The sequence below is a fragment of the Ovis aries genome, chromosome 7 (assembly GCF_016772045.2).
Source record: "Ovis aries strain OAR_USU_Benz2616 breed Rambouillet chromosome 7, ARS-UI_Ramb_v3.0, whole genome shotgun sequence".
Lineage (NCBI taxonomy): Eukaryota > Metazoa > Chordata > Mammalia > Artiodactyla > Bovidae > Ovis > Ovis aries.
The window spans coordinates 11,952,790-11,960,524 of NC_056060.1; positions in this window are offsets into that span (position 1 = coordinate 11,952,790).

A 7,735-nucleotide genomic window follows, 5' to 3' on the forward strand; every position below is an offset into this window, starting at 1 on the left:
TGCCTGGAGAATCCCAGGGACGGGGGAGCCTGGTGGGCTGCCATCTATGGGGTCACACAGAGTCGGACACGACTGAAGTGACTTAGCAGCAGCAACATAGTTAAAGGAAATATTACCCTAAATCTCCCTGATTATTAGCTTTGTGAATCCTTCCCGTAAGTTTGTGTTTTATTTCAGTCAATTTTAGAACATTTTAATTACTTCCCAGATAAATCCTATTCCTATTTTGACCCATCAAAATTCATGGAAGAAATAATATTGTATACTTCAGATCATCCAGTTTTCAGAAGCCAGGGACTGGGTGCCTCAGAATACATGCCCCAACATCACACTGCCTTAGAGACTAGGATGTGCAAAGTGTCCTTCTCGGCAGCACCATTCAGAAGAGAGGTCTGAAAGGCCCTTGCTTTCCAGTCGTAAGTTCAATTAGAATTGCTTCTCCTTCTCACCAAAGTATGATTGGAAGATCCGCACATGTAAATCCAGTCAGGAGGGTCATATTTAGAGATTAATTTCTTTTTATGAGTTGTAAAGCTTCCCATGGATAAGAAACAAGCACTTCATTTTATATATGGAAATGATGCTACAAAACCTTTCAGGGAAATGACTCACAGAGTCACAAACTTACATGTCATACAGGCTGCCACTACTAGGCAGGCCAGAAACATCGACAAACTTGAGCTGCAGAAGAGATGTGGGAACTGATGACCGAACCTGGTGAGGGGAATTAGAGGGTGCTTAGTTTCTGTTCTCAGAGCAAACACACTGAGAAGGTCAGTATCAAGCACTTCTGGTGGAAGAAACGGGAACTCAGCTCTACAGCCTGGTAACCATGTACAGCCAAAAGTTAACTTTCTGCTGCTAATCTTATGGCTCTGCTTTTGTTTACCACTCAGCAAGGAGGCTTTGCCCATTTATAGATGCCTCTTGTCGCACTCCTGATTTAAAACATGACATGTAGAGTAGAACTTACATCATTCAGGTTCATAAACTGCATTAGACAGCTACCGCCAGACTGATGAAACAACCATACCATATCTGTTTAGAAATTCCTCCCAACCCTCCTACACTGTTGGTGCAGTCATTATGGAAACAGTGGACATTCTTCAACAATTTAAAAATAGAGTTTCCATATGATCCAGCAATCCCGCTCCTGGGCATATCTACATACCCAGACAAAACTAGGATTCAAAAAGATACACGAACCCCTGTGTTCATAGAAGCACTATGAACAATAGCCAAAATATGGAAACAATTTAAGTGTCTGCCAACAAACAGAGGAATGGATGAGGAAGATGTGGCACAAATATACAATGGAAAACTATTCAGCCATGAAAAAGAACTAAATGGATGTTGCATCCATTTGCAACAATATGGATGGACCTAGAGATTTTCACACTAAGTGAAGTAAGTCAGAGAGAGAGACAAATGTCATATAATATCACTTACATGTGGGATCTAATATATGACCCAGACAAACTGATCTATGAAACAGAAACAGCCTCACAGACATAGAGGACACTTGGATTCCCAAGAGGGGGAGAGGATTGGGAGAGGGATCAAGTGGGAGTTTAGGGTTATCAGCTGCAAACTAGTGTCACGTGATGGATAAGCAATGAGGTCCTACGGCATAAGCACAAGGAACTATATTCAGTACTCTGTGATAAGCTATAATGGAAAAGAATATGAAAAAGAATATATATATATATATATATAATCACTGTGCTATACAGCAGAAATTAACACAACATTGTAAATCAACTACATTTCAAGAAAACAATTAAAAATAAAAAGAAATTCCTTCCAAATATAGGAAGTTGGTTTAAAGGAATAATATTAATGTGGATACAAATATTTCCATCAATGATTATATTTTTATATGACTACTTGCCTCCATTTTCTCAAAAAAGTAAAAAGTGATCAACTAGGTAAGAAACTTAGTGGACATACAATCTTTTTTATTTTTTTAACCAGGGCAGATTTTTAAAACTTATCTGAGCCCAAAGGAGGAGTTGTGCAGGAGAAAAATTGTTCCAAATATGGTCCGGGATAGAATTCTTTCTTTTTGAATGATTTAATTCATACCTTCCTTCTGGAAATAAATTAAAATTTCTGATAAAAAAATTAAAAATTTTTCTTATAAACTTAAGGGGATTAAGACTTATTCTGGAAAGCCTAGTCACTTACTCACACAATTGACATCAGTCAAAAGTCTTAGTGACTTTCTAATTGAACCTGGTTTTGGTTTTGGTTTTGGTTTTAAATCTAATCTCATAATGGTTATCTAATTATTGACCAAAAGTACACATCTAAACTGGGACTGCTGCTGCTAAGTCACTTCAGTCATGTTCGACTCTGTGCGACCCCATAGACAGCAGCCCACCAGGCTTCCCCATCCCTGGGATTCTCCAGGCAAGGACACTGGAGTGGGTTGCCGTTTCCTTCTCCAATGCGTGAAAGTGAAAAGTGAAAGCGAAGTCGCTCAGTCGCGTCCGACTCTTAGCGACCCCATGGACTGCAGCCCACCAGGCTCCTTCACCCATGGGATTTTCCAGGCAAGAGTACTGGAGTGGGTTGCCATTGCCTTCTCCAAACTGGGACTACCAGATGCCTTTCCCCAGACAGCAAGATGGTGATAAAACTTTAACTATAGTCCTAATTAAGCAGTCTCAAGAGTTCTCAACTATATTCTACTTAGTTTCCTGAAAGAATGCTTACCTGCTTGTGAAGGTGATAACCACAAAATTCAGACAAAGTAACACACAATGCTTATTGACCAAGTTGTTAGACATTTCTCGATCAGATTATTGAGCACCTTTCTTCAAGATAAAACTATTCAGTGTTCTGTGCAGGGGAATGATTAAACTTCAAGTACCTCATATGATTAAAATGAAAGGCTGATAGACTTTGGCTTTATTCTACTCTTGGACTTTGATTTAGCCAGAGACTGAAGAAGATATTTGGTTATACTATAACCAGGAGCAAGGGGTCAATGACATAGAATTAAGGGTCAATGACATACTAAGTTTCTAGTGTTATAGCTAAGGTAAAAGTGCTGGGTACAGAATGTACTTTCTTGGAGAAAGCATAAACTCTGTGCCATTGTTTCACACCAGCTTCTGCCCAAACTTCCAATATTTCGCAAATGTCCCTGAAATACTTCCAGCAAAACCTATGTCTGTTGAAAAAGCATTTAATCACTGAGATGATTTCATTTCAGTGTAACGGCGGCTTCCCTTTGGATACTGATCTCTTTTCTCAATCACCCTATTGCAGATGGAGGCATCAGGTCAGTGATTAAGCACCAATAGTTTTGGACACTTAATTGCTGTGTCTTTTCAGAAAATCTCCTCACTAAATCTACTACGGGTTTCCCTCCTCTAAGTTTAACATAAAAATTGGCTCTTAGAAGAAATATTGTTTCCAATTGTACCATAATTTAACCTCCCCCTTGTTCTTGGACACTTAGATTTTAAAAAGTCTCTTTGAACAATGCGGCAGTGAACATCTTTATACATGTATCTCTACTGCATTATCTTGTGTGCTATCATTTCCCTCTGGATTTCATTTCATTTTCTGTGAAGTTTACTGAGAAGAGAATGTGCTGCTTTGGGGGACTTGGAAAAATTATTGTTTTAATGACTAAATTGGCTTCTGAGTGTAAGTGATGTTTGTGAAAATGAAGGAAAGAACAAACAGCTAGTCAAGGGCGTGACCATCTCTTTTGGCTTCAGCTGATAATGAATGGCTCACCCCCCAAAAACGGAACAGTCTGATCTGAAAATATAGAGCAGTCTCCACCACCTTGAAGCCTTTGCTGGCTTTCAGCCTTGGCAAGCATCAAGTCTTTTTGTGGGGAGGAAGAAAGAAGGAGGTTGAAAAGCAGAAAGATGTTCACCCCTAAGTTCCTGGAGCTCAGGGGAGGACCCTACCTGGCACTTTAATCCTGTGCTCATATTGAAGTGCCCTGAACTGAGGGATCAGGACCCTGGACAGCTCAGTTGGTGTGACCCTACCTTCACTACCCTCGTTCTTAGGCAAAGGGTTCACCACTTTATATTGGGTTTTACCTGTTTATTTATTAAGCAGAAAAGCTAACTGGTTAGCCCCAGGTTAAAAACCTCCTGAGTTTAAAGGGCCTGGGTTTTGTCATGGTAATAATGTCTAAAATACCTTTCCTTTTTACTCCTCTCTGAAGTTTATATGGTTTGATAAGAAAAAGAAGTCCAAGGTCCAAGGATGTATGATTGGTCATAGTAAAAGTGTACTGGACTAGTACTGAATTCTTCTGATGCCACTGCATTCACTAATTAAGCAGTTACTGAGCATAAATAGTGTATGTACTAGTTACAGTATAGGCTAAGATTCTGTAACAAAGAGATCTCAAACACAGTGCCTCAAATCACACCAAAGTGTGCCTCTCTCACACATAACACTCCAGAGGTGGACAGCTGACCCAGGGCAGGTAGGCTGCTCTTTTCCATGAGGTCATCCAGGGACCCAGGTCCTCCTAACTTCTTGTCTGGGTCCACAAACATTTCCTGTAAAGATCCAAAGAGTAAATATTTTAGGCTTTGCAGGCTGTGCAGTCTTTGTCACAACTGCCCAATTCTGCTAATGTAATGCAAAAGCATTACACTGGACACAAAAGGTTGTGTCCAACTCTTTTGTGACCCCATGTACTGTAGCCCACCAGGCTCCTCTGTCCATGGGAGTTTCCAGGCAAGAATACTGGAGGGGGTTGCCATTTCCTTCCCCAGGGGATCTTCCCGACCCACAGATCCTAAGTCTTCTGCATTGCAGATGGATTCTTTACCACTGAGCCACCTGGAAAGCCCAAAAGTAGCCATAGGCATTACATAAGCAAATGGGGATGACCATGTTCCAATGAAACTGTATTTACAAAAGCAGGTTAGACTTGACCTATGGGTTGTAATTTAATGACTCCTACCCTTAGATGTTCCTTCCACCATCATATTCATGTTCCAGACAGAGAAAGGAAGTGGATGGGTTGAAATTTCTCTTATAGAAACAAAATCCATAGATCAAAAATAGTGTGGCATAGTCACACAATGGAATATCCTGAAAACAAGAATAAACCACAGCTACACACGACATGGATGAATACCACAATATAACGTTAAGCAAAAGAAGCCAGACACAAAAGATTACATATTGATCGATTCTATTTATGGAAAATATAAAAACAGGCAAGCTAACATATGGTATTAAAAGTCAAGATAGTGGTTGCCTTCGAGGGGATGGGGTCAGGAACCAGAGGTGGACACAAGAAGGCTTCTAGCTTCTGACAATATTCTGATCCGGAGGATGTAACTTCCCACACGTGGGTAGGTTCACACATGAAAACCCACTAAACCACAGCTTAATATTTGTTTACCTTTCTGTGCATAGGTTACACATCAATTAGAAGGTTTACATAAGTTGCAAAAAAAGAGTAATTCAAAAGTACTACACTACTGTCTCTCATCTCTAGTCCAAAACTGAATCAAAGGAGCACCCCAAACTGCAAGGGATCTGGGAAATGTGGTCTCTAGCTGGGTGGCCGTATGACTCTGAAATTCAGAGGGTTCTTTTATGAAAAGGAAGAAGGTAAGAATGTATTCTAGAGACAGTTAGAAGGCTCTGTTGCAGTCTGTGCAGCCATCACTGGTTGCTGGGCATGACCCGTGAGGTTCCCCTGGCAACAAGCTTCCCTGGTTAGCCTGCTATGGGAATGCCATCATCGTCTGTAATTCCCTCTGTTGTCTGGATTTACTCTCTGTCGGGTTATTTGTCCATGATACTTGATAGGCACTTTTTTTTTTCTTTTTCCCCTTTTTCTTCTTCTCCTCGGAACTTGAACATCATAGGAAGGGCTGCACTAGCCATGAGGGAAATCTCAGAAATCTAAGCACTGATTTCTTTGAGCTTTTGAGCAGTTAAATTAGTAATTGGCTACCTTTCAAATTCTATATGAAAAAATAAGCCCTGATGTATTTAAACCATTGAAATTGGGTCTTTGTTACCCGGAGCCAATCACAATTCTTAATTGATATGGAAAGCTTCCCTAACAAGATAATGTTTAAGCTGAGACTAGACAGATTATGAGGTAGCAGAAAGAGTAGCAGGGGAAAGTCCAAAGCCCTTTCTATTGCCTTCCACCACTAATTGCCCACCGTCTTCCAGGCAGGGAGACTATGGGCTGGAGAGGTCAAGAGAGTTCAAGGTAAGATTGGTTTATCCAGAAGTGACATTTGACCCTATGCGGAAGGGAGGGCTTGGTAATGAACTCACATCTCTGTGAGTTCACAGAGTGGACTTCATGGCACTTATCACACAGCCATAAATTGCATGATCCCTGGTGTGACCGCAAGACTGCAGTCTCCATGAGGTCAGGGACAATGCCTGTGATTGTTCATTAGTAGCATAAATCCTGGCACAGGGCAGACATGGAATAACAGTTATTGGATAAGTTATAGCAGAAAGAACTGAATGAGAGGAGGAAGAAAAGAGACACAGGCCGGAGAGTGGAAAGCCTTGGCTGGGGCAGGCACCTCTTGAAGGGGACACAATCCCGGTGACACTCCCCCAGGGCAGATTCAGACGACACTGGTCACGGGCCACTTTAGGGACCCACACTGACATGCCTATCCAGCTCACAGCCTTTCTCTCTTGGCTACTCGATGAGCATGAGATTTGAGCCAGCATTCATAGTACTTCACCCTTGACCACAATAACTGATCCAAAATGTGGGTTTGTGACCCAGACCTGGATAATTAGGGTCCTGTCCCAGGAACTGAAACTGGAGTTGAGAAAAGAGACTCCTTCCCCCTCTGGCTGTGAGGGTGTGAGCCTGGATTTCCCACAGTCTGGTCCAGCTGCCAGGAGATGGCCTGCCTGTAGGAAAGAACCTGATATCCAGAGAGAACAGAGAGAGACCAAGAGAGAGAAAGAGCAAAGAATCTTCAGGCTCCTGATTCCAGCTATCCCTAAGGTCGACTCTACTCTGCTCTTCCTAATTATACGAGCCAATGAATTCCTTTTAAATTTCTTTTGTGCTTAAGAAAGTTAGAGTTGCGGTCCTTTTTTTGAAATCTATGAGCTGCCTTTCTCTCCAAAATACATCCTGAATCTGAGCACTTCTCACCATCTCCACTGCATTAACCTGGTCCAAACCACCACTGTCTCTTGCCTGGATGAATGCAACAGGCTCCCATCTCCTCTCTTGCTCCCTGACAAACCACTGTCCACCCAGAAGGCCAACTGATCCTGGATAAATGTCAGTCCAATGATGTCACCTCCAGTGATTTCTCTCTACATCCATCTTCCTTATCCTGTTTTGCGGCATGATCTGCGTCTGTCTACCCTGTAGCTACTCCGTGCCACCTCCCATCATCACTGTGCTTCAGCTGCATTGCCCTTTGTTGTGTGTTTCTCAGACTTGTGAACCTCATTATTTCTTCAGCACCTTTGCACCTGCTGCCCCAAGTCTTTGCATCATTAATTCTTCATCATTCAGTTTTTAGTAACGTAATACAGTTATCATAGCTCCCCATCTATTTCTGTATCATTTTGCTGTTGAAATTATTCACAGAAATTGACACTAGTTGAAATTATTTATGTTTTACTTACTTTTGTGTGGGCTGTCTGTCCCCTAGACTATGAGCTTCAGGAGACTAGAGACCTTGCCTGTCTTGCTTACCTTGTGTCCACAGTAGGCGTTTGAGTAATATTT